Here is an 8,147-nt window from a genome sequence, read left to right on the forward strand (position 1 = left end):
GGTGCCTCCTACTCCTCAGCAAGCACCTGCTCGCCTGGGTCGCCGGCAGAGCTGCCAGCGGCGTTGGAGTCGCTCTTGTACACCTTAATGCGGATGGCACTAAACCTCGAGCAGTCTCGATTGGAGCAACTGACTCCTTGTTTAGGACCAACACCGCCTGGTTGACATCCCCTTCATGCTCCTCCACCTTGACGACTTTCCAGTCCTTCGTGGGGAGTTGCGGGTTGAATTCCTGCAACATGTAGAGGATGTCCTCCGGCGCCTTGATCGCTGCTGGGAGCCAAATCCGAGTTCGGGGCCTACTGGGGACATCACACCGGTCTAGTGCGACAATGTTCGCCCCTTCGTAAACCTCACCGAGCTTGCTCGTCGCCTGCTTGTATAAGCAACCGCTGACCATCGCAGGCCACTACCTTAAAGCTGCCCTGGTACCAGCCCGCGTCCATGCAGCAGGGCGATGTACCTGGCTTCTCTCGCATCATGCGTAGGCATCTAAGAGCTGGGACTCCACTGCCTCCCACTTATTCCTGGCAATCCTGCCTGGGATAGTTTTTGATCCGGGCCCCCAGCCAGGCTGACTTTTGGCACGGTCCGTATTACACCGTAGTTCGGCCCGGAGTGAGATATTGTTGTGGGAGGGGAGATGGGTAGGTGTTGTGTTGGGAGTGGGTTTGTATAAAGCAACTATTTAGATGCGGCTAAACAATTCGCATCGTCGGTATTGCTTCGTTGCAGGATACCCGCTGGCTGTCCGGGACTGTACTTTTTCCGTCAACTATCTCGTGTTTGACTTCCCCCACCAGCTGATTCACAGTTGGCTTCGAGAGAGGTCGTCCGCTATCCGCAACCTGTGACCCGCTCGGTTGCCCCAGCTAGGCGACTTTGGAACCATCTCACAAGCTCCTCAGCCGAGTTCGCCTTATAATATGTTCACACAAGATGTGGAGGCCATGACATCACAATGGGAAAAGCGAAAACGTACAAAATTGGCGGACTTGGTAAATGAAGCTGAATATCAAAAAAAAAAATTAAAGCAATTACTTGCGGATTATGAACATCCAAATTTGGAACCACTTTGGCAACATTAATAACAAAGAAACGAATTGAAAAAAAATCAAATGGAAATTTTTATTGTACCAATTCATACTAAGCACACTTCTTCAAGCCACTTTTATTTCCGAATTTCTGTTTTTTTCTGCAGGAGCATCTTACTGTTTTTATACCCTTGCAGAGGGTATATTGATTTCAGTCAGAAGTTTGCAACGCAGTGATGGAGACGTTTCCGACCCCATAAAGTATATATATTCTTGATCAGCATGACTAGACGAGTCGATCTAGCCATGTCTGTCTGTCCGTCTGTCCGTCCGTTTCTACGGAAACTAGTCTCTCAGTTTTAAAGCTAACGGGCTGAAACTTTTCCAAAGTCTTATATATTTTGCAGGTAGTATATATAACTCGGAACCAGCCGGATCGGACAACTATATCTTATAGCTCCCATAGGAATAATCGGAAAAAAATTTTTTTTTTTAATTATGTCTTTGGTGTTTTTTAGCTTATAACCTCCTAAGCGTGGAACATTTTTTAATTAGTTTTTAATTTCGAATTTAATTTTATCGAAACCGGACGACTATATCATATAGTTGCCATAGGAACGATCGGAAAATTGGTGGAAAAATAATATGCAACAAATTATAGCTTCGGTTGTCTTTAACATATAACCTCCTACGCTTGGAAATAACATTTTTTAATTAGTTCTGAATTTCGAAATAAATTTTTTCAAAATAGGACGCCTATATCATATAGCTGCCATAGGAACTATCGGAAAATTGGTGGGATAATATTATGAAACAAATTATAGCTTCGATGTTTTTTGACATATTCTCTATTGGGACTATTGGGAATATAATTTTTTGTCTTTTTAAATTTAATAAATATAACTGCAAGGGTATACAAACTTCGGCTTGCCGAAGTTAACTTCCTTTCTTGGCACGGTCCGTATTACACCGTAGTTCGGCGCGGAGTGAGATGTTGTTTTGGGAGGGGAGATGGGTTGGTGTTGTGTTGGGTATGGGTTTGTGTTAAGCAACTTTTTATATGCGGCTGAACAATTCGCATCGTCGGTATTGCTTCGTTGCAGGATACCCGCTGGCTGTCCGGAACTGTTTATTTACTTACCGTCCACGATTCCGTGATTGACTTCCCCCACCAGCATATTTACAGTTGACCTCGAGAGAGGTCGTCCGCTATCCGCCACCTGCGACCCGTTCGGTTGCCCCAGCTAGGCGACTTTGGAACCATCTCACAAGTTCCTCAGCCGAGTAAACTTAATTTATTTTTATTAAATTGTTTTGTTTTGAACTTTTGATGACGCGGTCCAACGTTGGGCGGCAATTAATTTTATGAATAGTCGTTGATTAAAAAAAAAAATTACATTTTGGTGTTAGACTTTAATGGAATGCTGACGTAGAAAGATGCAATCGAAGTGATAATATTCTCACTCAAGAAATTTGAGCCCAACTCTCTAATACAGCTCTGTTTGAGCTTTCTACCGGTTCCATGGGGAGGATATTCATCAGAACTTCTTTGTACCTGTGCCAGTCGGCTCGTCTGGGGCTAGCGAAACTGACCGGCGAGGGCGAATCAAGTTACAATATTGTTTCAGTGCCCAGTTGTAGACTGCGCCTACGAGTAAGTCTGATACCAATGTTAGTTCCATGATCTTTTGGCAAGTTTTAGTTATGAAGGTAGGGACATCGCCCATGTTGCATAGGAATAGGTTCGGACTTAGAATAAAATTAAATAGAGACTCACTTCTATCGTTATTGTTTGGGAAACCCCACAGCGTGTGATGGGCGTTGGCGTCACAGCCTATTACCAAACCTTTCCTAAGCTTTTCGCATTCCTCTGCCAGTCCTCTGACCAGCTCATCTGGGGGGTTTTCCTTTTCAAAGGCCAAGTAGGCCGATAGTATCCTTAATTGTCGCTTTGCAGCTCCAGGCTTACTGCGTGTTATCTCCGTTGCTGTAATTGCTAATCAAAATTATACTAAGATGCCTTTTGGCTAATATGCTGGTTCGAATTTTACCTTCTTTGGGGACAGGAATAAGCTTGTATTCCTTTGTTCCTAGTCCAGCAACCTTGCCTCCTACTACCCAAGGTTCCTGTACTAGGACTAGGTCGGCTCCGCCTTCGGTCAGGCGATGCAAAAGTGCAGCCGACGTTGCTTTACTATGGTGTAGGTTGATTTGTACAAGCTTATTGACATCTACAGCTGCTACCTCCACCACAGTGACGTCGGCCTCCTCTGTGTCGCTGAGGTCCACGTCCTCGATAGCCGTTCCGAGCGCTCGCATCTCTCTGCTCAACGACGAATCAGTAGAGTAGCCGTTCTCCGGCCCACCAGGTGCCTCCTACTCCTCAGCAAGCACCTGCTCGCCTGGGTCGCCGGCAGAGCTGCCAGCGGCGTTGGAGTCGCTCTCGTACACCTTAATGTGGATGGCACTAAACCTCGAGCAGTCTCGATTGGAGCAACTGACTCCTTGTTTAGGACCAACACCGCCTGGTTGACATCCCCTTCATGCTCCTCCACCTTGACGACTTTCCAGTCCTTCGTGGGGAGTTGCGGGTTGAATTCCTGCAACATGTAGAGGATGTCCTCCGGCGCCTTGATCGCTGTTGGGAGCCAAATCCGAGTTCGGGGCCTACTGGGGACATCACACCGGTCTAGTGCGACAATGTTCGCCCCTTCGTAAACCTCACCGAGCTTGCTCGTCGCCTGCTTGTATAAGTCAGCCAACCGCTGACCATCGCAGGCCACTACCTTAAAGCTGCCCTGGTACCAGCCCGCGTCCATGCAGCAGGGCGATGTACCTGGCTTCTCTCGCATCATGCGTAGGCATCTAAGAGCTGGGACTCCACTGCCTCCCACTTATTCCTGGCAATCCTGCCCTCCGGATTGCCCTTGCCTATAAGGCCGAGTAATACTCGGTTTTTGGTGATCTCGGCGAAAAAGACCGATGGCTGTAGCTTGGATCTCTTCGCCGATGGTCCTGGTAGATCGAGGGATCGCTGCCTTTTCGCCTGAACCCCATCTTGGGTGGGCTTATCCTGCCCGTAATTAGGAAGCACCCTCTTGCCCATTCCACCTTCTTTAGCCATTCAGGCGAAGGTGTGGCAGTATTGCTCCAGGTATGAGAGCGCAGAGTCTGGGCGGCAGTCCGCCTTTCCGCGTATGTGTATTTATTGGCGCCAGCGGCTAGCCCGAGCGCCTTGGCAGTGCCCACCGCTGCCTTTGGCGCAGTTGCACCCGTGGCGGAGGCGTTCGCGGCTGGCTTTCTGCCACACGACATCCCCAGTTTGGGATACGGCCCTTTCGAGACCGTCCTGGTGCGGATGTTGGAACCAGTGTTCTGTTTATCTGAGGGTTTTTTGAGAGTTCCCGTCTCTGTGTTTTGTTTTTCTGTAACTTTTTTTGATTCCATAATAAATCCCACGAGTTGCGGAGAAGGGGAAAGGTCCGCCCGGGCAGAGTTCCGCGATGGCCAGGGTAGGGCGATAGTTAGTACTGGGGGTCGCCATATCCCTGAGCACACCGTTTGAGACTGGGATAGTTTTTGATCCGGGCCCCCAGCCAGGCTGACTTTTGGCACGGTCCGTATTACACCGTAGTTCGGCCTGGAGTGAGATATTGTTGTGGGAGGGGAGATGGGTAGGTGTTGTGTTGGGAGTGGGTTTGTATAAAGCAACTATTTAGATGCGGCTAAACAATTCGCATCGTCGGTATTGCTTCGTTGCAGGATACCCGCTGGCTGTCCGGGACTGTACTTTTTCCGTCAACTATCTCGTGTTTGACTTCCCCCACCAGCTGATTCACAGTTGGCTTCGAGAGAGGTCGTCCGCTATCCGCAACTTGTGACCCGCTCGGTTGCCCCAGCTAGGCGACTTTGGAACCATCTCACAAGCTCCTCAGCCGAGTTCGCCTTATAATATGTTCACACAAGATGTGGAGGCCATGACATCACAATGGGAAAAGCGAAAACGTACAAAATTGGCGGACTTGGTAAATGAAGCTGAATATCAAAAAAAAAAATTAAAGCAATTACTTGCGGATTATGAACATCCCGATTTGGAACCACTTTGGCAACATTAATAACAAAGAAACGAATTGAAAAAAAATCAAATGGAAATTTTTATTGTACCAATTCATACTAAGCACACTTCTTCAAGCCACTTTTATTTCCGAATTTCTGTTTTTTTCTGCAGGAGCATCTTACTGTTTTTATACCCTTGCAGAGGGTATACTGATTTCAGTCAGAAGTTTGCAACGCAGTGATGGAGACGTTTCCGACCCCATAAAGTATATATATTCTTGATCAGCATGACTAGACGAGTCGATCTAGCCATGTCCGTCTGTCCGTCTGTCCGTCCGTTTCTACGCAAACTAGTCTCTCAGTCTTAAAGCTAACGGGCTGAAACTTTCCCAAAGTCTTATATATATTGCAGGTAGTATATATAATTCGGAACCAGCCGGATCGGACAACTATATCTTATAGCTCCCATAGGAATAATCGGAACAAAATTTTTTTTTTAATTATATCTTTGGTGTTTTTTAGCTTATAACCTCCTAAGCTTGGAACATTTTTTAATTTGTTTTGAATTTCGAATTAAATTTTATCGAAATCGGACGACTATATCATATAGCTGCCATAGGAACGATCGGAAAATTGGTGGAAAAATTATATGAAACAAATTATAGCTTCGGTGTTCTTTAACATATAACCTCCTACGCTTGGAAATAACATTTTTTAATTAGTTCTGAATTTCGAAATAAATTTTATCAAAATCGGACGCCTATATCATATAGCTGCCATAGGAACTATCGGAAAATTGGTGGGATAATATTATGAAACAAATTATAGCTTCGATGTTTTTTGACATATTATCTATTGGGACTATTGGGAATATCATTTTTTGTATTTTTAAATTTAATAATTATAACTGCAAGGGTATACAAACTTCGGCTTGCCGAAGTTAACTTCCTTTCTTGTTTAAAGGTCATTTTTCATACTTAAGTATAGTAGTAGAATATAGGTGAGGGAAGGCAATTCCAATTTGAGAATAACAAAATTTGTTTGTAAGCTGAAATTAGTTTTGCGCCTTGAAGGAAATGTGTTATAGCTGTTAAATAAATACAAATGATATATTTTTAGCCAAAGGATAAAGTGGGTATTATAGAGAAATTGTGATAAACGAATCCTATTTCCCCCGCCAGCTACTACTGCATATATAAGTTAACAACTAAGTATAATATTGCACAATGTATTGCCCTAGTTATCAATTAGCTTACCTAAGTAATGCTGATGCGCCACATTTGAGTTCAGCGCTCTGCGCTAAGAACGACCAACAGTGATATTCTGACACTTCATATTTGAAGTGGAGTGCTGCGCTGTATGGAATGCTGAGTCGGCTTGCCGACCATGACTTTGTGGCGTGATGCATTGCTGCTTGGCTTTAAGGTTCTTATTGTAAACTCTGATTGCCAGTCTTGTATGAACAATGCGACAGTTCACTTGTCTGAATAAATTACATACTCCGGCAAAGCCGTTAAAACATATTTTTTATTATTGACTGAGCTTAAGGCCAGCAATAGCGGTAAAGTTTACCGCCAACCTAACCATCGTTCCAGCACCTGGCATAGGCCAGTACAGGAGCAGCAATAGGACATAGAGCTACACAGCGAGGACGCAGAGCTACACAGCTAAGACGCAGAGCTACGCAGCGGTACTACGCGGGACTAACCCACTGATCTTTATCTGGCGCCCAACTTCAGTTTCGAACCTTGTTAATTGGATCATGTAAGTTCGAGTGGTGATAACATTTACGTGATCATAAAACAAAAAATATATTTGCAAAGTAATTGTTGAATCATTAAATTCGAAAAAAATTTCTATTGCATACTTTTGTCAGTAGGAAAATTTCATTGCATAATTTTGTCAGCAAAATTTTTTTCGTTGCATACTTTTGTCAGTAGAAAAATATTTTATTGCATACTTTTGTCAGTAAATTTTTTTTCCGTTGCATACCCAAATAATTTTTTTAAATTTTTTTTTGCTTTGCAAACTTTCACCAAAGTAAAAGTTTTTTTTTGTGCTTATCCAAAGAAATGAAGTGACCTTTTAGTAAGGTCAATCTCTTGCGCAACGAAAGCTCGCTATTCGACCGATCAGTTGCGATCGGCATTAAAATATTTGTGTGGTGCCAGCCAATGAGTTGGGCAGGTTCCTATAGGGACGTTAAAGTTGAATGAATTGAAGAGCGACGACAGTTGGGAGGTTAACCAACCATGGAGCCCAATCAGATACAAGCCCTTATTGACAATGCTGTCAGACAGGCGCTGTCGCAACAGCAGTCCCAGTTACAGGCCCAGATTAACGCTTTAGTTACTCAGGTCCTGAATTTACCGGTGGAAACACCTCAAATTGTCACCTATGAAAAAATATCAGTTAGACCAGATGTCGGATGCGACCGTCCCTGAGTTCACAGGGCCGGATTAGATTGCACCTACTCGGACAAGACATCTCTGCGCTTACTAAGACAGGGGCTAGAAATGGTCAGGCAAGGCGGCATGCCTTTAATGCAATACTATGACTAAGTCGAAAAAAAACTCCCGCTAGTAACCAATAAAATTGTCATGACGCACGAACAAGAGGGTGCCGATTGGCTCAACTCAGAAGTTAGAGCCGACGCCTTGCATGCTTTTATTTCGGGTTTAAAGAAATCTCCGTCGTCCGTCGTCTTTCCAGCACAGCCTAAAGACCTCCCTTCTGCGCTGGCTCTGGCTAGAGAGGCAGAGTCTAGTATTGAGAGAAGCATGTTTGCAAACTCTTACGCTAAGGCTGTGGAAGAGCGGGCTCAAGGTACCGAAATCAACAAAAGCCGTTCCTATGGCAAGCCAGGCAGGTATAACAAAGAAGACCAAAATCAGGATAGAAACCCCCATTTTGTCAAGTGCCCAAAGGGCAACTCTCAAGAGCAGACTAACAGGGACAACCAATCGCAGGTCCCACAACCTATGGAGATTGATTCCTCCTCTAAGTTTAGGCAGCGTACCGAGTACAGCAAACGTCAATCTAATGACTCCAACGCCG

Source organism: Drosophila subpulchrella, unplaced genomic scaffold, assembly GCF_014743375.2.
Source record: "Drosophila subpulchrella strain 33 F10 #4 breed RU33 unplaced genomic scaffold, RU_Dsub_v1.1 Primary Assembly Seq120, whole genome shotgun sequence".
Lineage (NCBI taxonomy): Eukaryota > Metazoa > Arthropoda > Insecta > Diptera > Drosophilidae > Drosophila > Drosophila subpulchrella.